General features: G+C 37.6%; 1 protein-coding gene across 5 annotated transcripts in view; it reads right to left on the bottom strand.

The window, feature by feature from the left end:
- CCSER1 (coiled-coil serine rich protein 1) overlaps positions 1–25,614 on the bottom strand; it is a 621,761-nt gene that overhangs the window by 3,639 nt on the left and 592,508 nt on the right. The gene's annotated exons all lie outside the window — the stretch shown is intronic.

Below are 25,614 nucleotides of genomic sequence, written 5' to 3'. Positions count from 1 at the left end.
CTCATATATATTGTTTCAGAATTAATTGTATCACTTCACATCCATTTCCATTTTAAGCAGCACAGAAGAATGATATTGTCAACATTCATAGCTTAAATCCTTTTTTTACTGCAGGCTAATGGTCACGATTCCACGCAGAGTCATATGCAGGTTTGGGTATAAAGACTGCAGTGCATTTTAGGCATCAGAGATGATACTTAAAAAAAATTATTAGGGCTGGAACATCATTTTTTTCCCACTTTATTCAGTGCTGATTGCACACAGATTTATAAATGGGAGTAGAACTCTTCTGGAAAAAATTACTTCAGTTTTTATATCTGCAGCACATAGGTGTTGAAATGAAATTCCATTTAATTCCTAGGGTATCATTCTTGGGAGCACCTATCTGTAAATTCCATCACTTTTCATCTATCTATCTATCTATCTATCTATCTATCTATCTATCCATCCATCTATGAATTATTTATTTCCATGTTAGTAAATATAATCTTCCTACTGGGACAAGAGTAAAATTTAATGCCCTGTCAAAAATCCAAGCATTTGTTGTAAGGGAATGATTCAGGAGTTACAATATGTCACCCTGTATCTTCAAAAAGCTAAAGATTTATATAGAACCTTAGACGAACTTTATTGTGGAACCTCCAGTCTATCCTGAACTTCTGGACATTTATGGTTCTTAATCATCTGTTAAGGACCTTAATCGATGTAACCTGTACAGCCTTCTCCTCTAAGATTTTTTCACTACATTACTTTTACTTTTGGAAAAGATCTCCCTAATGTCTAAACTCTATCTTTCTGGCTTCAAGACCACTCCTTCTCTCTCTGTCATGAAAATGAAGAAAGAATTGCTGTTTGATCTTGAATACCTGTTTATGTCTTCAAAGAATGCTGTCAAGCAACCCTTTAATCCTCTCAGCTCTAGAATAAAAAAAAACAACGCTGACTTTTTCTCATAGGACTCATCTGCTAGACTCTGAGTCATTCACACTTCTCTTCTGTACAGATCCCCTTCAGTAATTCCACAATTTTTTCCTTGAAGTAAGAAGGTTAGAAAGTACAGTAATCAAGGTAATCCCCCACCATTATGAAGCAGAACAAACGCTATTAATCCTAAGAGGGACTTCTTCATCTGCTTCTTATTAATTACTCCAGTAGGAGGCTAGTGATTTTATTCGGCCACAGCATGAAATTGCTCATTCGTATTCATCTAGTTGCCCACAATATTTTCATTATTTTTAATGCAAAATTATATCTAAATTCAGTTGATTATTGTTACCTATTGTCATCTATTGCTTTTTAACTTGATGAAAAACTGTTAAGACTATCTAGCACTGGAGTGTTTATTTTCTCTTCCTTATCAAGGTTATATTCCACTTGAAATATTTTCAATTTAGAAAATAAATGCTTGGTTTGTAGGTCTATGAAATATTGGCTTCTGGTTGCTGGCTGATGGGGGAGACAATGTGTGTGTATGTATCAATAGATGATTAATAATATACATGTGGTTAGGGAAGGTCTTAGTTCTCTGAAACTCTAACTTGCTGAAATTCCCCTCCTATTGAATAATTAAACAAATACAGGTGGTGACAAATTAAGAGCTAATCCACCTACATATAAACACCAACAGATATTCAGAATATGCCATCATAATTTTAAGAAATTGGTTTGGCCCTGTCCCCAGCAATAAGACAATAAGATAGTTAATAAGGAAAGACAAACTCATTCTATCAGATGCATAGTTACATATCAAATGAGCAGAGACTTTAATGAAACACTGCCAAAACCCAATACTATTGTTGGTATCTATGATAAATTACTGAAGAACAGCTTCCAATCAGGAAGAGAGAGGACAGTTGTCAGATAGGAGTCAAAATCAAGAAGAAATCCTTTCCTCTCTCCTCATCCTAATAACATTATTCTCCCTCGAAAATATAGTCAATAGAAAGTCCAGTCCTGCCTTGATTTTAATGCAAGTTATTTTTTGGTATGATTCTAACATTTTTATAAAAATTGAAACACACAGGATTGAAAGAAATTAATTTTTCTTTTGATTAATTCAGGTAATTTAGTTTGAAAGAATGTAGTGCAACCACATTTTCTTGCTGGTCCATTTTGCAGCTATTTTGGATCCTCATGAACTGGGGAAAATAAGAAAAATGTCCCAGAATGAGATGCACAAAAGTAAAATCCACACATGCCATATGAAAAAACTCCCAAACCAAACCAACTTTGGAGAAAGTTAAACATTTATTTTTAAGCTATTTCTCCTTATCTTCCTGTACGCGATTAACACGAATTTCCCAGCGCTGAACTTTCAGGTACCAACTGCACTCTCTGAGCATCAGACGTGAGCGAGCAAAGCCACAATCCCAGCACATCTGTCGGCCAATTCCAAGGCTGAGTCCTTGTCCAAAGCTGAAGGTGGCTTGGTGCCAGTCGTGCTCCAGCCCAGCCTAGAGCAGCTGCAGGGCTGCTGTAAACTGCTGCTTGGCAGAGCTCCAAGGAGCCGATCTGCCAGCTGGTGGCTGCTGAAGCAAGAAATCCATTCATCTTTTTCCCTTTTATTTTCCAGTAGCTCAGCTAGAACCAACAATTTCTCTGCCCCAGAAATCCCCAATGCCACTCTATAGTCTGCCTAACTGTGGACTCAGGAAATGGGCTGCAATTAGGATGCAAATGGGGTTCTGAAATTTCTTTCAAGAGTAGCCCGTTTTAAATATATGCAGCAGAAAGAAAAGACCTCCTTTGTTGTTTCAAATATGTCTTAACCTTTGAGCAAACATCTGGATTTGAATGTCCTGATGATATTAAACACACTCACAAGAAGCGCATGCCTTCATGCTTGAGTCTATTTCTAAAAAAGGAAAAAAAATATTAAAATCTGATTGGCTGTAGAATTTTAGTCAGTTTGTATCATGATCACTTCTGTTTTAAGGTACATAAGTGTAAGAAAGTTCAAAATAATTTAGGTTTGATTATTCCAAACTAACACTAAATAAATATTGAACCAAAATGGGAACTTAATATTCTTAAAATATTCTTTCCGTAATTTTTTCAGGGCTCATTTTTGTGATTCTAAGTCTAGAAAAAAGTTATCCCTAATATATCCCTAAATATCTTGAAAAAGTTATCCCCAATAACTTTTTCTTATATTAAGAAAAAAACCCCAAGCCCCTTCAACATCCCAGTGGCAAGTAATGAAAATGTACTACTTTTATAGAAAGCTTCAGAATGAGACGTTATAAACAAAACACTGCAGCCATTCATCACTTTCCATTTTCAAAGCCAATGAGTGAAATATGACAAGAGTTAACAACAAGACAACACTGCTGCAGGACATTTGAAAATGAATATTGTTTCTGACTGTCTGGTGATAAAGTAGTAATAAAAAATGATGGGAAAGACATGAATTACAAAAACACCCCAAAAAGGGTACAGATTTTTAAGATGTCTGTGCCCAGAGGCATTTGCAAGTCTTAGATGACTATAATGTAATTCTTCCAAGTACAGCAACTTTCTTAAATACATCATTGTGACAACAGACATAGAGAATAAAACCAAACAAAACATGCTCTCATCGGTGTACCTGCTGCACCCTGACAACCAAACAATGCTGTAGCTCAAGAACATGGTTTTACCATCCCAAAGGATTTTACACTTTCAGAAGTGTTAATGGAAGCACACTACAGAGAGCAATTATTCTGACAGGAACCTGAAGACTTTTTGGATTCCATCATGTTTTCTACTGCTTAATTATTTTGCGTTTGCTGATACACAAGGAAGGTAAAATGTGTTCTCCAATGTAGTATTTACTGCATGGCCCAGCATGGCTTCCTTGGTCCTTGTCAGGTCTCAGCTGGATTGCAGCACCTGCTGCAGAGCCATCCCAATTCGCAGCCTGGCCCAGAACTCTTAAAATATAAAGCAACATAAAAGAGTACAGACACAAAACAAGGTGCTATAGCTCTATATTTCTTTTAAGGATGGAAAGGATGAAGCCCTTCATGATGCTTTTGAATTTATACACCTTCAGATGCCTTTTGCAGTTCCGACAGTTTATAAAAGTGCAGATCTAATTTACCAAAACACAGGTTAACTCAGTGCTTTGATATGCCACATCTGTCACTATGTCACCTTCCTAATTTCTACACCTCCTCACTTTTGTGCTTACCAGCTTCCAGCCTAGAGATGAATCAACACAAAATGTAATTTAGCTGCAGCAGGTAATTGTTCTTCATTCAAGACTCTTAAAAATCACTCACTCTTATTGATTTCAGTAGCACCTGGACTGAGAGTGTAGCTTTTACAATCCAGACCCGCATCTATTGTACATCAGATGCTGCCTTCTGGCAACACAGGACAAATGAAAGAAATAAAGTCCAGTGTGGCAAAATAAGGCATGGACTTGTATCAACATGTTATGGGTAAGAACCAGCTGCTGATCAATTTGTCAGCTCTACTGTTGTCCTTTATAAAATGAATGCATTCAACATAAATCACAAACATTTTTCTTTCTGCCTTTCAAACACGTAAATTTCTTTACTGAAAGCAAAAATTATGAGATACTAAAATGCTGCCTCTTTGCCATAAGGCCATTTAAACAAACAGGCAAATGGAAAAGAAGTTAACTATAGTGGTGAGTTAATATCCTAAAAGAATTTTATGGTAGTGAGGATACAGTGTGATAGGTAACAGACTGAGTGCTTAAAAAAGATCATCATCTTCTCACAACATGGAATTCTCCTTGACAAATTGTATTTATCTGAGTACTAATGCACAGTTAAGACATCAAGGTGTAAAAGATGTAGTGCTGTTTTATAAATCAGGAAGAAAACAGCAAAGGACTTCCCATTAATTTCTAGTAACAGGAAATCACTGCTCTGCATTCTCAATACTGCATTGCAAGGGTTAAGTGGAAGTAAAGCTAAAGAGAAGATTGTGCATTTTACAGCTGTTTACCACACCTTCCAAATAAAACAATTGGAACTTTGGAGCTGTTAATCACGTCCTTGACAAATACTACGAAATTAATTCAGATGATACTAAGTACACCATGTTACACACTATGGTTTAAAATTTTAATATCTCCAAAAATACTTATGAAAATAAAAGCTAGTAAATAGTGTGGATCCTTCAATGACAGAACTACCAAAGAGCAGGACATTCTGTGTGAAATAACAAATCTTATGTTTCTCAGACTGCATCTAAAATCTTCCCCAAGATCAGAAAGTCAAAATGAAAAACAACAAACTTTTCTTTTGTTGTAGATCCAATGGACTTTTATATACATTTAAAAAATCTATTAAATCCCTAATCTCGGAAACATCCTATCTTTAGCAAATACTAGCTCCCCTATCTCCAGCAATTCTCATAACACTTCTGCTTCTACAGAAGCCTTTAGCATCTTTTTTACTGATCTTGTACCCCCCCTCAGGTTCTCTGGGCAGCCACAGCTATTGCAGCCAACAATGAGGAGAATCTCTTCCTTTAGCTCTTTTCATACACAGGCTCCACCTTTGGTTACAGGCAGCAGACTCTAGAACAAGATGTCCAAGTCAAACTTGCCCTTGAACCTCCCAGGCTGCATTCCAGGGGATTGGATAAGCCCCATGTTCACCCAGCACATCAGGTCTCACTGACTCTGTGCAACCCAAGAGAAATTAGGGCCACTTATGCCATGCTTTTAGCTACAGTCATATAAAAATGCACAGGTGTGTACAGCCAAGGTCCTCTGTGGCATAACTAGTGCAAAATGAACTGATGGGAAAGGAGAAGTGGGTCCATGGGAACACAAGGGTCACTTCAAAAGACCACAGTTTGTGCAGTGTGGGCAGTGAAGTAAGACACAAAGGTCTTGAGGAAACACTAAAGGAATTTGCTCTGGAATTACTAGCAGGAAAACTGCACAAGTGCTAATCAGCCCTTCTGAAAGCGTGTGCTACTCAGCTGACATTTATTGCTATGCAAGCCAGTATTCCGGTACAGCATTTGATGTGCCATGTAGACATAATCAGTTCTTTGAGCATCTCTGCCTTGTGCCTTGCCCATTTTACTGCTGACCAGCTCTCTGAAGGATGTGAAGTCCATTTTTAGCCTCAGGCCTGACATGTGATCACCAAAACCTGATTACTGTACCTGTAGATCACCTGAGTTAAAACTGACTTGTAGGTGGCAAGTACCTTTGACAACTACTAATACATACATGCTTAGTCTTTACTGAGTTTCCAATTATACACTTATGATTTCTTAGTCTAATATTACCTAGCATGATTTCCCAGAGTATTAGAAATTTCATATATAAAACTAAATTCATACAAAGATGTATTCTGTTAGATAATATACCAGGAGACAGCAGCCTTAGAAGTGGTAGTCTCAGGAAGATTTTAGTATGCATTGTACAGGTGTTTATTTCCTATATTGCTCTGTATCTGAATAATACTTCTAGGAGAATAAAGTAAAACTATAGCTATTTTGCTTACAGATGTTATGTTTAGGATAAGAATTCTAATACTTTGGCATGTGAGGCTTTTGCTTTAATAGCTTGGGCATATTATAGGGTCTCAAATTGTGTCTCTGTATATTTTTTACACCTTAAACTTCTGTGAAGAAAATAATCATATATATTTATCTTTCAGTTCAGGACTTTCTTGTCTAGCTTTCAATTAGTGAATTCCACAAATCAGATTTCTAATGAATGTCTGCCTTCTGAAATAAACACTGCTTGCTTTTTCATAAAAGAACACACTAACTCCAGATGGATTGTACTTGGCCAACACTCTTTTTTTTTTTCATTACCTTATTTAACAACAGTAAAAATTCCTTCTATTAAATTTTCATAAATGAGTTCCATAAATTAGCATCCTTACTGTTGAAAGCCATAAGGGCTGAACTTATAACTACAGCAAGGGAAATTGCATACATTGGCAAATGATGATCAGCTACTGTCATATTAATCGGCGACACTGCCCCTCAGGTCAATAAACAGTCTGCAAAGGAAAAATCAGCAGACTAATACAAAGGGCAAATTTTATCCCGATGACAAGAAAAGAGATCCTAATTAGCCTTAAATTGGCATGACTTTTTAATTTTTATGATAAGATTACTGAGACCAAGACAGTGTTGAAGGGAAAGGGAATTTTTTTTTTTACTTTAATATCTATATATGAGGGCACCTGTTTTAGGAATGAAATATCACAAAGTAGTCAGATTTTTTTTTTTAATCCCAAAAGTAAATTTCTGTAATTAAGCTTTTCCTTGTGGCTGGACAAAAAAATTATAACATAACTATAATCAATCCCTAGCCCTAACTTGTTTGGTTTATTGTGTTGAACAAGATGAAGAAATAGACTCCTATGACTGGATGAAGCATTACTATTCCAGAAAGATATTGACTCCCTGCTGTAGGATTCAGTCAGGGAAAAAATCTGTATGAACTTTGCACCATAGGACAATAATCAGTGAATCAGACTTCATTCATAATAGAGAAATTTACCTTAAAATATTTTCTTCAAAGATTTTTCTAACTATGATGGTTATAAATTTACACTGAGTGAATCATTCCATGCCTAGGCTTTTTTTTTAAGTCATTGGCAATCTTAGAAATAGCAAAAGAATAAATAGGATTCTCTAGGAATGGGGAATATCTCTACTTTTTTTTTTCCTTTTTCTGTTAAACCAATGACCTGAGAATGTTTGGTCTTATTGGTACATATAAATTCTGTTCTCTAATCTCCATCTGTCAGCATCAAATATATTTACAGCAAGAAAATCTTGTCAGAGAGAAGAAAGGGACTCCCAGACAAGAGGTAGAAGTAGTTGTAAAGGAAATGTGACCACCATAAGGATTCCTCACAACTGATTTACGTGAAAGAGAAGCTGCTTTAACAAAACAGTGTTTGCAGTTGAATGATGTAATCACAGAACCACAGAATGATTTGGGTTGGAAGGGACCCCCCTGCCATGGCCAGAGACATCTTCCAGTAGACCAGGTTGCTCAAAGCCCTATCCAACCTGGTCCTCAATATTTCCAGGGACAGGACATCCACAGCTTCTCTGGACCATCTGTTTCAGTGCCTCACTACCCTCTGAAAGATTTTCTTCCCAATACCTAGTCTAAATATCTTCTCTTTTTGTTTAAAACCATTCTCCCTTTCCCTGTCACTACCTCTCTGTGTAAAAAGTCACTCTTCCTCTTTTTTCTAAGCCCCCTTTAAGTGTCCCCAGAGTGCTCCCTTCTCCAGTCTGAACAGTCACAACTGTCTCAACCTGTTTTCATGGCAGAGGTGCTCCAGCCCTCTGATCATCTGTGTGGCCCTCCTCTGGACATGCTCCAAGAGGTCCATGTCTTTCCTGTGCTGGGGATCCCAGAGCTGATGCAGCCCTGCAGGTGGGGTCTCCCCAGAGCAGAGCAGAGGGGCAGAATCCCCTCCCTCCCTCCCCTGCTGCCCACACTGCTTTGGATGCAGGACATGATCCGGGACACGTTTGGCTTTCTGGGCTGTGAGTGCACATTACCAGATCATGTCCAGCCTCTCACCCATCAGCACAGCACCCCCAAGTCCTTCTGGGCAGGGCTGCTCCCAATCCATCCTCTGCCCAGCCTGTGTTTGTGCTTGGGATTGCCCTGACCCACACACAGCACCCTGCACTTGGCCTTGTTGAACTTCCTGATGTTCCTGTGGGCTCCCCTCTCCAGCCTGTCCAGGTCTCTCTGGATGCCATCCCTCTCCTCAGTGTGGCAGCCACACCACACAGCTTGGTGTCATCACCAACCTGCTGAGGGTGCTCCCAATCCCACTGTCCCAGTCACTGACAGTGGTGTTCCACAGGGCTGGTCCCAGCACCCACCCCTGAGGTCACCACTCTCACTGAGCTCCACCTGGACACTGAGCCACTGACCACAGCTCTGAGTGGGACCACCCAGACAACTCCTCCACTGAGGGTCCATCCATCACATCCATGTGTCTCGAGACAAGTATGTCATGTGGGACAAATATGAGATGCTTTGCACAAGCTCAGGTAGATTTTTGTCACTTGCTCTTCCCTAAACCAATAGCAATGCTGTCATAGAAGGCCACCAGATTTGTCAGGCACAATTTGCCCTTAGCAAAGCCATGCTGGCTGTCACCAATCCATTATGTTCTAAAAATATCCAAAACCTTATCTTCTTAACATTTCTAAATTGCCAATAGCTGGCGGTGATAGAAAATTTCCCTTACTGTGTCATTTCAGACAAACCAAGTTTCACATAGGTAAAATAACCCATCAGATAAGTACATGAAATAACCTCTTTCTGCCTACACTAGTGGCTTACACAAAAGAAGAAAAATATTTGACAGCATTTTTACTATACCTCTCTAAGGATCCATTCAGTTCAGCCCTCTTTAACCCAGCTAGTGCAGGACAGCATTCATTGTGAGACACACTGCTCAGTGTTCAGGAAAATGAACTCTAACAAGGTAAAACAATTTCATTTATTTCATGTATTTTAAGGCCAGAAAATGCGCTTATAATCATCTTGTTTGCCCTTCTCTTTAGTGGGAGCCATAGATTTCTCTTGGTGAAATCAGGTAATCCAGAATAGGGAGTGGAATTATAGCATAATTTAGAAGACTAGAAGTTATGGAGAATGTATCTTATTTCTTCTTAATTCACTAAAACATTTTTAGAATGATGCTATCCAGGTCCTTACTGGAAATGTTGCTATATTTTGGTGACAAATTCTACATTAGTATTTGAATAAGAAAAAGTAGGCATGTTGCTGCTGACAAAGGTGCTGCTAGGAGATAGTGTCCCTACAGAGCAGAGGGGACTAGTGTCTAAACATTTGGGAATATGCAATTCTTGGAGAAAGTGCTGGTTGGATTTGGAGCTAAGCCAGTCTGGAGAAAGTTCTAGTTATTTAAGCAGTCAGATGTATGATTTGAAGGCCTTATTCCTTAGACAAATGATTATACAGGATGCATGACCATGAGGAACCCAGTAGAGCCTTCAAATGAGAAAGAGCCCAAAACTTCAAAGAACTCCAAACCTACAGTGCCAAGATCATGTTACTTAGAAAAGTAACTTTCCTTTCTATCTTACTTTCCTGGAAATATGAGGGAAATAACAAAAAACCCCCAGTTATTTAAAAATATTCTGCATGAAACTATATTACAAAAACTCAGCAAGGGAAAATGAACAAAAGAGAACAAAATCAAACAAAAACATCCACTGAAATTTTATTTTTTACCTTTTCTTCTAGGAGAACTGACATAAAAAAATTTGGCAAAAATACTGGAACACTTCCGTTGATTTCTGCTCCTCTATTCCAATGCCTAGCCTAGGGAAAGTTAGCAAGATTATATTTCATATTATACCTCCAACTTTCTGTAATGAAGCACATAGGAAGGCACTGCCTGTTACAGTATACTCTTTCTTTGTAAAAGTTTACAATTTCTTTTCTTTACAGCCCATTATGTTAGTTCTTCACTTGAAAAAAAGATCACAGACTATTTGCTCACCACTGGCACCAGTGCTGAACCGCAGAAGTAGTGCTTTGTTGTAAATAAGACCAGAAGAATTTACAGCTAAATCTAGCAAGGAATACAAACTTTTCCAAGGGGCGAGTGCTTTCACCAGCTTAAGTGGCACGACCTGCATGGTTTGCAGTCAAACCATTCAAGCAACAAATAGCTCTCAAAGCACTCTCCAGAGGAGAGATCTCTGACCTGACTATCAGATTTTCTGCTGCAAACTGAAATCCCTTTGAAGATTAATTCCTCAATTTCACAGTGTTATTATTGTTGCAGATGCTCTCAGTGTTTTCCCTCACAGCCAAAACAGCATATTTTTAAATGGCTGCTTACCTGCAAAGGATCAGTTTAATGTAATCGACAGGCAATGAATCTGCCTTCTGGTTGAGAGGTACCAACAACACTTAAACTGGCTAAAAATTTAGCCAATACAGCTAAAATTTGAGTCAATATAGACAAAACTGTGCTTCAACTCAGGAAAGCTACAAGCTGGATAAGAAAACTGTAACCAAACAGCACAGTTGTCTAAGGCAACATCCCAGACACTCCAATTAACTGTACAGGGAGAGATAAAAGATGAGCAATGCTTGAAATTCATGGAGGAGGACAATGTGAGTGCACACACTCAACCACACACCTTGAGGATTGATAAAAGACAGTCTCACATTTGACTGACATCCACCAACTCCTAAAAACCTGTAAGGCACACACAAACAACTCCCAGAATATTCCAGCCCGAAGCAGGCTCTGTAGGCTATGCTTACCACGCACAGGTGATGATTATTTGGGAGGGGATATCTTACAAGCTGCCTATCTCCCCTCTGGATTTCTGCCTCTTAGCCACTGGCAAATTGCTCCCCTTAATTTGTAATCATGGCAGGAAACAGGGAATACTGTCTAATTCAGGGCACACACCCACTCTTCTGCCTCCACGTATTCAGCTAGTGCATGTCATCTACATTTTGGTCTCTTCAACACAATCTCTGTTGTGACGTGGAAGATGCTTAGGCACTAGTTTGACAGTTCTTTGCTCGGGTCCCAAAGTAAAACCTTCCTCAGCTGTAGAAAGAGAGCTTGATTAAGCAGGGTGTCCTGGAGTAAAAGCAAGTATGCTGATGACTATACAACTAGGTGTGCTGAAAAAGCACCCTTGTCTTATTAGGGATCTCAAGGAGAAATTTTGGAAAGTGCAATTTGCAAACATTTTCCTCTCAACCAGAATATAATGAATCAACTTTTGGGGCACTGGAGCACATTGGAACCCAACTCAGCCTATTTGTACTAACACATATCTATCTTACAGCTGCCAGGATAGTCCCAAGATTACATTTCCCTCCAACTGGCTGAGCAATTGCATGGAGAGCCAGGAGTAAGCTCAGGAGGTTTGGCAAGCAGTAGGACACCCACCAACTGGTACCTGCCACATGCAAGAAACAGCTCCCAGGCACCCTGTCAGAGCAGGCTCACAGCTCACCTCCACGGGCCAAACAGGTTAACAGCCGACTCCTGGCTCTTCATGGAGAGAGAAATAATTACACACTTCTCAGCAGACAAACTGCCATGCTGACATCTGTCTGCATAGTGCTAGGAAAGGAAATGAAATGCAGAAGCTCTACACCAAGCTCTACCCCAAACCTCCAACACAGCCCTGCAACACAGCCCAGCCACCCCAATCAGTTATCCCTTAATGCACAGTACATTGCTGCTTTGGGAAAACTCAGGTTCAAGAAGTATCCCTGTTTCATCTTTCTCTACCTTGCCCTTCTCTTTTTCCCTATCCTCATTTTTCGGGAGGCACAGCTACAAGGAAGAACTTCCAGCCTGCAGTTGCTTCTATGCCAAAAATCAATCTGTCCAACAGTCACAGTGACAATATGTCGAGTAATGACAACAGAAAATGTTGAATGCGCCTGACTGCCAGGCTGCAGTGCAGAGAGCTGCTCCTGCCTTGAGCTCCAAAGAACTGGAACAACCCTGCCAGAAGAGGAGCAAACTACCAAAGCTGAAGTCCTGCCCTTTCTGCAACCTTGACCAGGGACATGACACCATGATTCCCTTTCCATGAACTATCTGCTCTTGAAATTCTAGAAACACACAGACACTCAAAATCTTTCCATGAGATGCAGTGATCTATGGAGTAAATTGGGTTGCCAAAAAACCCTCAGACTGACTCCTTTGCAGAACAGGTTTGAATTAAAAATGGGGATCTTACCTTTTAAAACTGCTTCCCTTTAAATTCAGAAAAGCATATAGGAAAACAAGTAATAAGCAGCAGCTGTGAAGGAATAAAACTGCTTTTAAAACACTCCTTTTAGTACCTGAAGAGCAATGCTGAAGGTGTATGTGAATACAAATGTTTAAAGGTGAAGAAAAATACATCCCATGCCAATGCAAAAATGAAACTGCTACTAAATAGCAGAAACATAGATTCTTCCTTCGCACCAGAAATTATTTATTTGGAAAATAGTCTGCAGTCAACAAATATGAGTTCAAGATAAGAGCACCATTGCTTTGAAATCATAATGGTGGATTTAGCTAAATTTATGCTTTAAGTTCAACAACAAACCCTTATGAGAATCTATAACTAAAATGACCAACTGTAAGTTTTCATTAATATTAAAACACAAGCTCCTGAAAGTTCTAATAAAGACATATAATATTTATTTTCTTTTTTAAACCTGGTAACAGTCACTAAGCTTTAATCTAATAAAATTCAAATATCATGATATCACCTTAAAATAAGATCAAGCAGACTTGTATGTTAACATGAAGAAAAAAAATTATACCTACAGTTCAAACTTCCCTCTCTAGGTTTAGTATTTACACAGAAAAAATATTATTGATTGTTATTTAAGATTCTGCTTAATAAAAATATTTTACTTCCTCCTTGGAGCTTTTAATATTAAATGGTGTTCAAACAATGTTGCCTAGAACCTCATAAAGGTACACAGGGAAAAAACTCACATAGATATCAAGGTGCAGAAAGGAAAAAATCCTTTACCCTAGTGAAAAAAATGATGAATTCCTTACCCACAAGAAGTGTAAGAACAGGTCAGGTCACATTGCACAGGTAATATTTTTCTATAATGTTGCTAGAAATGCTGAAATGATGTACTGGCTGAATTTGACCAGTGTAGATGTGAAATATATATATATGTGTATAGCCAGTGTAGATGTGAAATAAAAAGCACACTAAATCTAACTAGTCTACAGTGCCATAAACAATACCTATTATATGTTATTTCTTTCTCTTGGGAAAGAAATATATGGTAATTTGCTAAGCTATTTTCACTTTATTCTTAACATTTATGGCTATTACTGGTAGAAAGCAACAACAGCTTGACTTTTTAGCATGCAAAATGCTTGATCTGAAAAAGACACATAAAAGAAAAATATATGCAGCTTCCCATTTGTACCGTGTCAGCAAAGTCCTTAACTAGGCATTCTTAGTACAGTATGCTAATCAGAGGTGAATCCTGGTTCTTACAAATTATCAGGGGAAGACAAGGAAATGAGGTATGAGAATGAAATAATTTATAGGGGTGAGGTATTAAAAAAAAGCCCTTTAAAAAAGCCCTTAATGTCCCTATCTTGCCAAGCTTTGTGTGTGTATTCCGATAGATGCAGCGCATTCCAAAGCCTGTTTCAGAAATGCCTGTGTTTAGCAGCTGTGTCTCTGCTCAGGCTGTATTTGCTGTGTTTAACTGTGGTCCTTATTGCTTTGTTCTCAAGCATGAGGCTCCAACAGAGTATCTACCAAGTAGGGAATTACCTCAAGCAAGGTATAGTATCCACACAGCATTATTTAAATGTCTACCCTTGGGACTTGGGGCTCTCTACAGGATATTTCTCTTGGGAACCACACCTTTTAAAATTTAGCAACTAAACCAGTCACTGCTATGCTAGCCAATATGGGGCAGAACTCTGTGTGCAAAACTCACCCCACTCTATTAAGCTTTGTACCTTTACTGTTTAACTTTCTGCAGCCATTTCTCCTAATTCCCTTGTGCCAGTGTCAGGGTTTGAGTGGCTATGCAGTGAATTAAGTAAGGAAGCTGGCGTGGATGAAAACTACATCTTTCCAACATCTCTCTATGTGGAAAGTTATTTTTCAACCAAACCAGTTCACTGACCAGATGCTTTTTAGTCACACAAGAAAAGCCAGAACAATCAGCTGAAGAGAAAGAGTGAGACCAAGATTTTTTTTATTTCTTTTTTTTTTGTAATGAGAGGGCAGGGATGTGGAAACTGAAAGCAGGTTATTCAAGAAAGTTTGGTGGAGATCCATCTCCTCCTCTGCCTGAGTTCTGCTGCCAGATGCAGAGCACTTGTGCTTCTCTTGTGCTGTGATGCACCAGTGGCATTTGATCCTGAAGGGAAGCAAGACTCCTGTAGACACAGGGCATTATAAAGGACCTCAGACATCTGCAGAGCTGGGATGGTCCCAGCCATCTGCAGTTTTCCCTGTTCATCACTACAACCTTCCTACTCCTACACCCCTGCCACTTCCATCCAGCCTCCATGGCTATTGGATCTGCCACATTCCTCTCTGAGACTTGTTTCTGTTTTGTTCAGACATGGAAACAGTTGCAAGTGCTGAACTTTCTCTAGATTATTTCATTCTCATACCTCATTTCCTTGTCTTCCTCTGATACTTTGTAAGAACCAGAATTCACCTATTAGTAGCATACTCTACTAAGAATGCCTGAACTTTTCTCTATGTGACTTCAGTGGGAGTCACCAACTCTGGAATTTCCCAAGGGTACCACCTAACATGACTTTGCTGTTAAGGAACTTCATATTCACTGCTTCAGTAGGAAAAAGCCATAAACATTCAACTATGCTTGTTCCTATTAGGCTGTTAAATTAAAGCTATCATCATGGTAAATGTCATGTCTTCAACTAAATGATCACAAAACCCAAATCAAAACCTAAAATACATACAGAGCCTTCCATAATTCCTTCTAGGATGCAAATTATTTATAAAAATTGTATTGGAATAAATATATTTACAAGGGATTTGCATGGGCTCTACATCATCCTAAAGCACTAGCTGTCAATTGACTTCCACCGAGATCAGATTTGTTTAAAACCAGACATAATATATTGTTCTCTAAGATGACATTTTTAAAAAACTATCTGCAAAAGTGTAATGTATGTATATTTCCCAGGTTTTGAAAAGAAGCCGTAAAGACAAACTTTATTACTAATTTTGGGAGATAAAATGATTCGGTAAATGCTGCTGTGAAAACGTACTGGTCACAGGAGGATGTAAAACATTGCTGTCCATATCATAGAAGTGCCAGTTGAAGGATGATGCGAGGTAGAGAGTACTTGAGTGTTTCATCTTTCAGAAGTTCAGCTAAAATAATTCCTTTTCATTTACACTTCCCTCATTTTAATGTGTCCACTCATACAGACACTGTCCTCCACTACATGATCACTTCACAAGTATTAATACAATTATTCTGATTACAGTCAAGGGAGAAAAGGATGAAATATCAGCTAATAGGCACATGACAGAGAGGAGGATTTTCTCATTTTACTCGACAATGTTTCAGCCCCAGGACTGGCTCAGGCATTCTGGATTCCAGTCCAGAAGAACGTGGTTCTAACACCTTCACTGCTGTAAAAGATACCTGCTTTTACACAGAGCAAATAAAAGGTTCATAGTTTGTTCTGACACAAGAGATAATGAAATTCTCAATGCACTCTTATCCTGCAACACCCAAAGTCCATCTGTTCTGGTCTGGCAGGCATTTGCTTATTTTTAAAATGTGACAGACTCTTTATCAGATTATTATTTATCACCATTACTGCTATTCTCAAACACACTATGCAGTATAGGATAAATAAATCAGAATCACTTTTATGCCCTGTTAGATATATTGAAAAAGATGTTTCCAAAAATTTTGCAACTTTGAATTACTGTGATATTTCTGTATTGAGAGCGAAGGTAATAGGTTTTTTGCTTATCCACACTGCTCATAACTAAGTGATTTAATGACCCAGACAAAGCCTTTTTCATAATTAAACCTTTCTTTTCTTTACAGATTTCTGGGAGGAGATCTTGAATTTAGACAAATGACTGCAGATGGTGATATAAAGCTGTACACAAGACAAATGGCAGCTGTGGCTTCTAGGTGAAACTCTGTTTTATACAGAGCCCTTGTAAGGTCTCCAGAACATTTTGCTGCTGAAAATAGAACTTTGCTATGATTTAAGTCTTTTGTGTGCAGTTGTACCAGCTGCTTACAAAGAGCACTTGCTCAGTGGATCTGACCATACACCAACACGACTCTTACTGAAGGTTTGGGGCTTTAAGGAACACACTTAAAAGGCTCTTTTGTTTGGTTGTTTGGTTCCCCCCACTTCTGATATCTTCTCAGTAACTGCAAATATGAGAGATACTAACTCCCACAAGTATCAAGTGTGAACTTATTGTCCCTGGCTTTACAGATAGCATACAGATAACTGAAAAGGAAGAAATTGCTTTTCTTCTTTGTAATGTATATAGTGAAATGTGCATGATCAGATTTTAGAGGCAGATACTGCTATCAGAGTATGTTTTAAGGATGTATTTTAAGTATATTTTTAAGACCATTAAGGATACAATCCTAGATTTGGAGCTTTTAGAGCAAGGATGCAAAGGGGAAATCTACTTTTACCTCCCATTTTCTCCATTATAATGGAAGCTCAGACACTGCAATTGAGTATTTGCTGCAATATAAGAATCCTTTCCTCCTCATTTTTATGTCAAGTCTCTGAACTCTGCACAAAAGGTAGTGGAAAGGTTTCCTGAGGCCAAGAACAACTATATAAGGTGCATGTATTTCATGCATACATCCTTCCATTCATTGCACATAGTGTTTTCAAAACAATCCAACAGATTTATTTTAATGCCACAAGTTTAGGCTATGAGTTTTGTAAAAACCTTGCTTGAAGTTTAAATTAAAGCTCTCTGAAGCCAGTGTGTACCTCCCTCAGTTGTATGAACATATTTGTTGGAAACATCTTTAATCCTACCTCAAATTTCTGGTCTTCTTTATACTCTTTTTAAATTTTTAAGTTTTTTTTTTTTTTATTTCCTCCCCCTGTCTTTCTTTTAATGATTCATATAAATTCACTGCTACTTTTACTGTCACCTCACTCATTCAGGATTGCTTTCCTGTCTGAAACAGGTAACTTCTGACTTACCTCCCCAGGACTGCTAATTACATCATATATATTAACTGTAGAAATTATGTAGAAAGAGTCTAATTTGTATTCCCAGGTGCACTTCTATAAAATTCTTAAGGGCTTCAGTTCAGCCCTTAAATTATATAACTCAGTGTTTCTTACCAAGGAATTTACAAATTAACCCACTAACTTTAGCAAGGTCCAAATTAGGCCCTTAATAATTGGAATTTACTTCTAAATGTTTCAATGTGCAGGCATAGAACATTAGGACCCTGCTGGAAAGAAAGATCCCTAATAATATTATATTAATATATTAGACATCTTAAAAGAGGAGCTCAAAATGCTACTCTGATCATGAGCGATATAGCCCAAGTAAGACTGAGTGCTTAAATGGAAATAACCTAAACATCATTCCTCCTCTCAAATTAATCCAGTAGTCTGGCCAAACTGTACCATTATCATGAAGCAGAACTGGAGGTTCAATTTCAATAAAATTCCCACTAAAACTAATTACAGAAAAGGAGAAAAGCCTCAAAAGATTTGCCTAATAATTGAGGTTTGAGCTTTGTTAAAGTTTTGTACTAATCCTTAAAAAATGTCTGGAGGAAATATATAGGACCTTTTGCAATTTCAGTTAAGTCTGACCTTGTTTGGAAGATAGAACATGGTATCTAATTTTCTGAAAAGTCACAACAAAATGTAATGATGTAATATTTACATTCAGTCCAAAGACTAGATGCTAGGGAGTATTTCAGCAAAGAGAGTATTCTACATTATTTTCCCTGTTGTTTTGATAAAGAAAAAGGAAAAGGAAGCTAATTATTTTTTAACAGAAAACTATTTCATTTTTGTTACTTTATTCCTGAAGCTGCTTCCTCAGAATCAAGCTAATTCAGTCCTCACTGAAATAAATGGCAAAAACTTCATTTTATTTCACTGCTCTTTGGGTGAGAACATCAGTGGGTTGTTGTAATTCTGTGGTCTTTGTTTTTTCCTTCTCCTTCATCATAGGAAAATGACTGTATAGAACTCAGAAGAAAATCGTCTATTGTACTCTCAATATAAAATTGGGATTGTCAGTTCACTGAAAATTGGCACAGTTCTCTAGTTTTACCACACACAGCAGTCAGTTCACCATGTTTTATATGGAAAAACAGTTCCATAGAGAACACATTCAATCTTTAGGATGCAATGCGGGGGAGTTGGGATATCATTATGTCTTTAAAATTAGACATGTCTGGGTATCTCAGATGCTAAAACCCTTGTTTGTGCTCTCAAGGAAGGGACACCTACCTCAGAGTTTCTGTTAAAGCTAAAAAGAGCTGCTTGTCCTAGGACTGTAATTTTGCAATGTCTGGATAATGCCAGTCTTAGCCACTGGGATTCTTTGTCACCCACATCACATGGGATGGGGAGTTGTTTGGATTCCTGTGCTTTATGACCAGTTCCCTGTGTTCAACAGGCTCTCTTACAGACAAGAACCCAAATTCAGCCTTCTCCCTCTTGAAGAAGGAAAATTTATTGGAATTAAAACTGTCAAGTGATTTAAAGTAAGAAATTTCACTCTGAAACTGCTCAGACAACAAAATGCTGGTAATAGTAACAAAAAATTGGAAAAAGGAAAAAGGAAAAAATAGATGTGGTAACACTCCTATAACAAAGTGCAAAACCATGCAACATCTTTTTTTTAAATATAATTAAAAAGTCATTAAGCTGCTTTATGAAATACTAATTTAGTTAGCATTACACTATACATTGAATTGCAGGTAATACTTTAAGATTTGTTTCTGAAACCAGCACAGAATATTTTCAGCCCATTTCTTTCTCAGCAAGCACACAAAGTGTCTCATTCTGTTGAAAATGCTATTGTAGAGTAGTACAGTCAACAGTCCTCAAAAGAAAACAACATGGATTCTAATGAGAGAGTTTGTATATAATTTTACTCAACTTTAAACAGTAAAGCTGCAAACCTATCATCTTGTGGAAGCCAAAATCAGATCTGGATACAAACTTGTTTAAAACTCACAGCTTGGAGTTCATAGAGCTCTGTGAAAAGCAACATTCAAATTTTCACTTTAACACTGTGGTTCAAATTTGCCAGGGGAAAGACTGAAAGACAACCTCTGTATTTTCAATGGAACAACAAGACAGATTATAACCTACAGGAATTAATTTTGTTATTTTCTTAATTTTGCACAGTCAGATAGTAATGAGAAACACTGTAATTCTTGTGACTAATCAATATTCTGTAATGATCTTGTTCAGAACAATTCTCAAGAAGAAACAGAAGCCCCAGTTATCTTATGCTGTGTGATAAAATGGTCACTTTACACAATGCACACTCTTCTCCATCTTCAGTCTTATCATAATGCCTTACTAGCAAAACAACAGTAAAGCTCACACTGCATTCTGGAATTTAATTAGGGAATATTTGTCTATGAGTCAGCAATCCCCAGGTTTTGTGCTGCTTTTCACCAGATAACAAATTTTATTCTAGCTAAGAAGGCTCCACCACTGTGAAGTGCAAACGGCTTGTTGGACCCCTACTTGCTGGGCTTGAACTAACTTTATTTTCAGATTAATAATAAAGTGAAACTTCCCTGGGGGGAAGCAAAGGAGAAGGCAGTGAAGCTCCAACCAATATACCACAGGGCACATCTGAGCACCTCAGTCAGAATGGCAGTGCCTGGGTCAAAGTGTGTTTGGGAAAGGGCAGAAAAGGCTGGGCAGAGGGAGGATGAGAGGGAAAAAACATATATATGGCCTGTGATACAAACTCAGTAACCTTGAGGGAGGGAAGGGAGAAAGGGCAGAAGGGAAGAATGGGAAAAAGAAGAAAGGGAGGGAAGCACCTAATGTGTACATCAAGAATTAAAATTCAACAGAACTTTTTTTCCATTTCTATGTTTGTTAATGAAGCCGTCAATTAATGTGCTTAGCATAGCTCTGCTGTTACATGGTGCACAAAAATATGCTGAAAGCTGATCAACTGGGCAGGTTGAGCACTTGTCATGAATAATGAGATGTAGTTTTTGGTGTGTCTCTAAATTCCATTTCTTTTACTTGGACACAACAATAACATTCAAAGAATCATATACTCCTTGAAATTAAGGAAGTTAGCAAAGTATTAGCATGAAATAATTCCTTCAGAGCTATTTTCAAACTGTATTTCACTGATGTATATTACCTTCAGATTTATTACCATTCAGTACAACCTGAATTGTATTTTAGCACCTCAACAAACTGGTATCTTTTAGGATAGCAGCATTTCAAACCTCACAGTTGCTTTATCATTGTGAATAACAAAAGAACAAATAAACTTCTCATAAGCCTCCTATTCCTGACTTGGGGTGGGGTTTTTCCTTGCAGTTGTGGAAAAAGAAAGTCTTGCAGCAATGTAAGTACTGTGCACAGGATTTTGTTTTCCAGATTTGTTGCCTTAAAAATGTATTTTTATTATTAATCTGAAAAGCACTTTCAGTGTTCAGTGGATATGAAAATGATTCACAATGGAGTGGAAAAGGCTCTTGGGATATGAAGTGCTTCAGGGAAGAGATGCAATATACATACAAAAAGTAAATAAATTCCCTCTCACTGGCCTCTTATGTGTTTTTTTTCATAAATATCTATAACGCATTCTGTCAATACTAATGTTCAGAACACGTTTCAAACATGTGACATGGGAAAGTGAACACAAGTAAAATTAATTTTAAAGTCTCTTTTTTTTTAGCCTAGACCAGGAAAATCAAGCAATGGCTTTCTCAGTAACAGATAAGGTAATTCACATGTTTCTCTGGCAGCTTCACATTCCAAAAGGGGATTTTCTGATCCTCTACAAAAACAAAAACAAAACAAAACAAAAAAACAAAACAAAACAAAAAAAAAAAACAAAAAAAAAAACAAAAAAAAACAAAACACACACACACAAAAAAAATTGCTAAGTAGAGTTACATTATAGATTATTTTCAATTTTGTTTTGAAGACAAAGAAATTACAGGAGCAGCACTGCACATTATCATTGCAGGTTCTAATATTATCACGATAAGTCCCATCACAAAATCTGATAATCTAATGCTCATGGAAAATCAAGCTAAAATTAACACAAATGTTATAAAAATAATTCACATTATTTTGTCACATTTGTGTGTTTTTATATTAGTTTTTATATGATTCTATGGGGCTTCACATTCACTTCAACAGTACATCCCCAAGGAGTTTTATAAAATGGTGACAGATTCCTACTAGACTAGACAGATTCTTAAGGCACTTCTGCTAACTTAATTCAGTACAGCAGGACCATATGCAAATAGATGATTTGTGATGTTATGAGGGTCTGATACACAGTGATGTGACAGGACTTGACACTGAAAATCCTCTGTGTGACTCTCAGGGCTTTCTCAAAGCTTCTAACTCCATGTTTATTATTAGGAAAGCATCCCAGAATTCACTAACATGATAACTTTACATGTGTCCTACATATATGTAGATATGTACTGCACACTGAAAATCAGTACATAACTAAATTTGATGGTTTCTTTATTGCCCTCTCTAGTTCCTTTTTATTTCACAGTGCTCTTCATGTCTTCTAATGAAAAATACTAAGGGATAAACAGTTGATAAGGTGATATAAAATCTCTTGTTTATTGCCTGTAGGAGACCCACGACAGAATCCATGTGCATGGATCTGCCCATGTCCATGGATATGCCACTTTGGTGTTTAACACACAAAACCACTAAACTACTGGCTACAAAACTCCAGAGGTACAGAAGTGTAATTTAAAATTCCACCAGTACTAATCTCAGCAATTCCCACAATTTAAGAATTGAGCAGAAAAGATGTCTTACCTTACCATGTAATGTCATTTGCTGAAAGCAGGGGTCCTGCTTTGTCATGGTATATGCCCACTTTAATGCCAAACTTTAATGAAAGCTATACCACAGAGCAATATTAGTCAATTGTAGTCAATATTCAGGCACCTTCTACAAACACAAACAATTCTTGAAGTGATAAGGAGAGTTCTTTGAGTCTTTACTTTCTATAATAAATTAGTTTGTTCATAAAGGTCTTGGTCATTAAACTGAGAAAATCAAACTATGAAATTTTGTAGAGCTGAATAATAGCAGACAAAAATAATATCAAAGTAATGAAACAGTAACATGCAACAGTTTCTAGTGGAAGAGTTTGTCTAGTTCCTGGCTTTTTAAAAACACTTCTGACTTTTTGAATATACAGCTTTGACAATAGCAATCTCCTTATAGAAGTGAGATCTGTCATTTTTGCTGAAAGACTTCTGCTTAGCAAAACTGAATTTTCACCTTCAAGGGCACTGTGAAATATTGCCATAGAGACCACCTATTTTTAGAAAGAACTATCTAATGTGCATCTAGAGCTCGGCACTTGCTTTTTCTTGATCTGCATAATGTAGAGAATACTCCTTTGGAAGTCAGAGGGGAAGTATTGTTGATACTGAACAGTGAAAGAAAAAAAAAATAAAAGTGGGAAGGGAGGAGGTTATAGAAAGCAGGAAAGGGTAGAAGGGAAGAGAGACTCGAGTTTCACTGGGTTTTAATTTTAGTGGTAAACTTTTGTCTTCTCACCAGTCTGGAAAATGTGACTTTTCCTCATGTGCAGAATCCTGACTTACATAAATGTAGTTCTCCAATTCTAACTGCATAACTTGCAATCATTGCCTTGAAGGAGCTGAACACCAATACTACCCCTTGTATGCTTGAATAGTACATCAGTGAAAGCTCTGCCATAATTTTCGGCTTTTGTTTACTTATTTATTTCGGGTTTAGCATGTGATTCCTTGACTAGTGACTTTTCCTCTCAGCTTTTCCGGCACCTGTTCCACTGGAGGTTGGTGGAGGAAAGCCACAAAAGACTTAGCAAGTGTTGATAAGCAAACCTGTAGTGCTTGCAGCCCCTGCAGTACAAAATTAGCATAGCATGATTAATTGAACACTAGGGCAGAGCCCCTGTCTGCATTGTCCTGGCTGGGTTAGCTCACTGATAGGGGGATTTTCTGCAGCTGAAAATCTCCTCTAGGCTGATTTGTGCAACTCTAGATTTCTTTTAGAAGAAAAGTGATTTTCCACCATCTATGCCATGAAAGTTTAACTTCATACACTTCCCCTTCTCCTTTAAACCAAGGACATGAACAAGGCCAAAAATAAAAAGTGCACATGATAGAAAGGTGAGGAAAAACCTGAGAAGTTTCTTTTCACATTTTGCTAACCTCACAGAACTATGACTTGCACTAGATGCTAGCTATGCCTTATGATTGGTTTGAAGACTAAAAGCTTTCGAAACATTCATGGAATAATGAATCAAATCCAGCTGTTCTATCATAAATGTCTATTCAAGAATAGTCAAACCTTCTCCTTTCAAATTTTAGATTTTTATCACTTACATATGTGGCATATTAACATATATTTCCTACTGGAGATAAATACATAAAAAGATAAGACAGTTTTAGTGACCCATAACAGCACAGACATGAATTACTACTGTTGTGACTTATTATTCATGGTCCTAAATAAATTCTAAAGTATTATATTCAAAGCTGTCTTCACTTATTTTGGTTTTTAACCACCATCATCTGAATGGGCTTTTATGGTGTGACATCATTCAGAGATCAATAACTCTTTTATAATACCTATTCTTCCTTATGTAACAATCCTTTTTATAGGAATTTTAAACTTCTTTCCTGTTTCAGTGAGTTTTATTTAATTCAACGAGACCACATATTCAGTAAGGTTTTATTTTGTGCAAACAGAATAGAAGGCTACAGCTTGAGATTTTTCTCATTTCTCTCTATACTGTGTTCAACAAGATCTGATTTTTATCTGTTTTATTCTTCTTTCCTCCTTGCCTGTTCCCTGGACTCCAAGGGAAACTGTACTAAAACCAAGAAAAACTATAGTGCATGTTTACAGCAGTAAGTAATCTCATGGAACAAACAGTTTTTAAACTGATGGGTTAAGAACAGTAAGACTCATTTTGTTTCAGATGACATTTCATTTGCCACAATTAGTAAGCATTTATGGTTTTTCCCCTTTTCTTTTCAACAGGATTTGTTGTGCTGTGCTAGGGACCCCTGTGGAGCAGGCAGTGAACATCACACCAGGTGCTGATTCTACCCAGCTGGGCACATACAGAGGGAGCAAGAGGGACTCTGCCTTGGCATGGCAAACAGCTCTTGTGGGCAAAGCTGGATGCAGCCACACCAGGAGGAAAGCCAGCTCAAAGGAAGCCTCAAACACACACCAAAGCTCAAAGGTGACACTCAGACACACCAGGCAGAGCTGTCACTGCAGGATGAAACTCTTGGGAACAAGACCTGGGGTTACCTTAGCTTAGTGCCAGAGGTGTTACATAATCTTCTTTAAAAACTGTTAGAATGCTGCTTTTTAAATGTCACAAAGGGAGATGGGGCACCTGGAACAGCTTTTCCGGTGTTTCTCAGAATTTTCTCTCCAAGTTTCTAATACTGAATTGATTCTTCCCATTCAATTGTCAATGTGTGTGAGCTACAGTATTTTCTTAACAAAAATTAAACTGCACATAGACATTTCTTCACTGTCTATTTCTAGAGAAAAAAAACATAAGTCTAACATTCAATAATAGTCACAGGGACATAGGGGGAAAAAATTTCTCATTCTTTTTTCTTTCTTTTCCTTTAAAAAAAATTATAATAGACTTATATAAGAAATTACCCTGGAAAAGGTATAATACATCAAAAGCAGTGGCAACAGCATTTATAAACCAAAACTCTAGCAGAGAAAATAGTATTGCATTACTATGCAGTACAGCATTTATATATTGATATACAAAAAAGCTCATTAATAAGAAATCATGAAATATGTTATTTGGAAATACAGCTGATGACATTTGCATTGCAGAATGTGCAGTACAAGA

The sequence above is a fragment of the Passer domesticus genome, chromosome 4, assembly GCF_036417665.1.
Source record: "Passer domesticus isolate bPasDom1 chromosome 4, bPasDom1.hap1, whole genome shotgun sequence".
Classification (NCBI taxonomy): domain Eukaryota; kingdom Metazoa; phylum Chordata; class Aves; order Passeriformes; family Passeridae; genus Passer; species Passer domesticus.
Note: the sequence above shows the minus strand (reverse complement) of the source record. Positions and strands in the feature narration are given on the sequence as shown.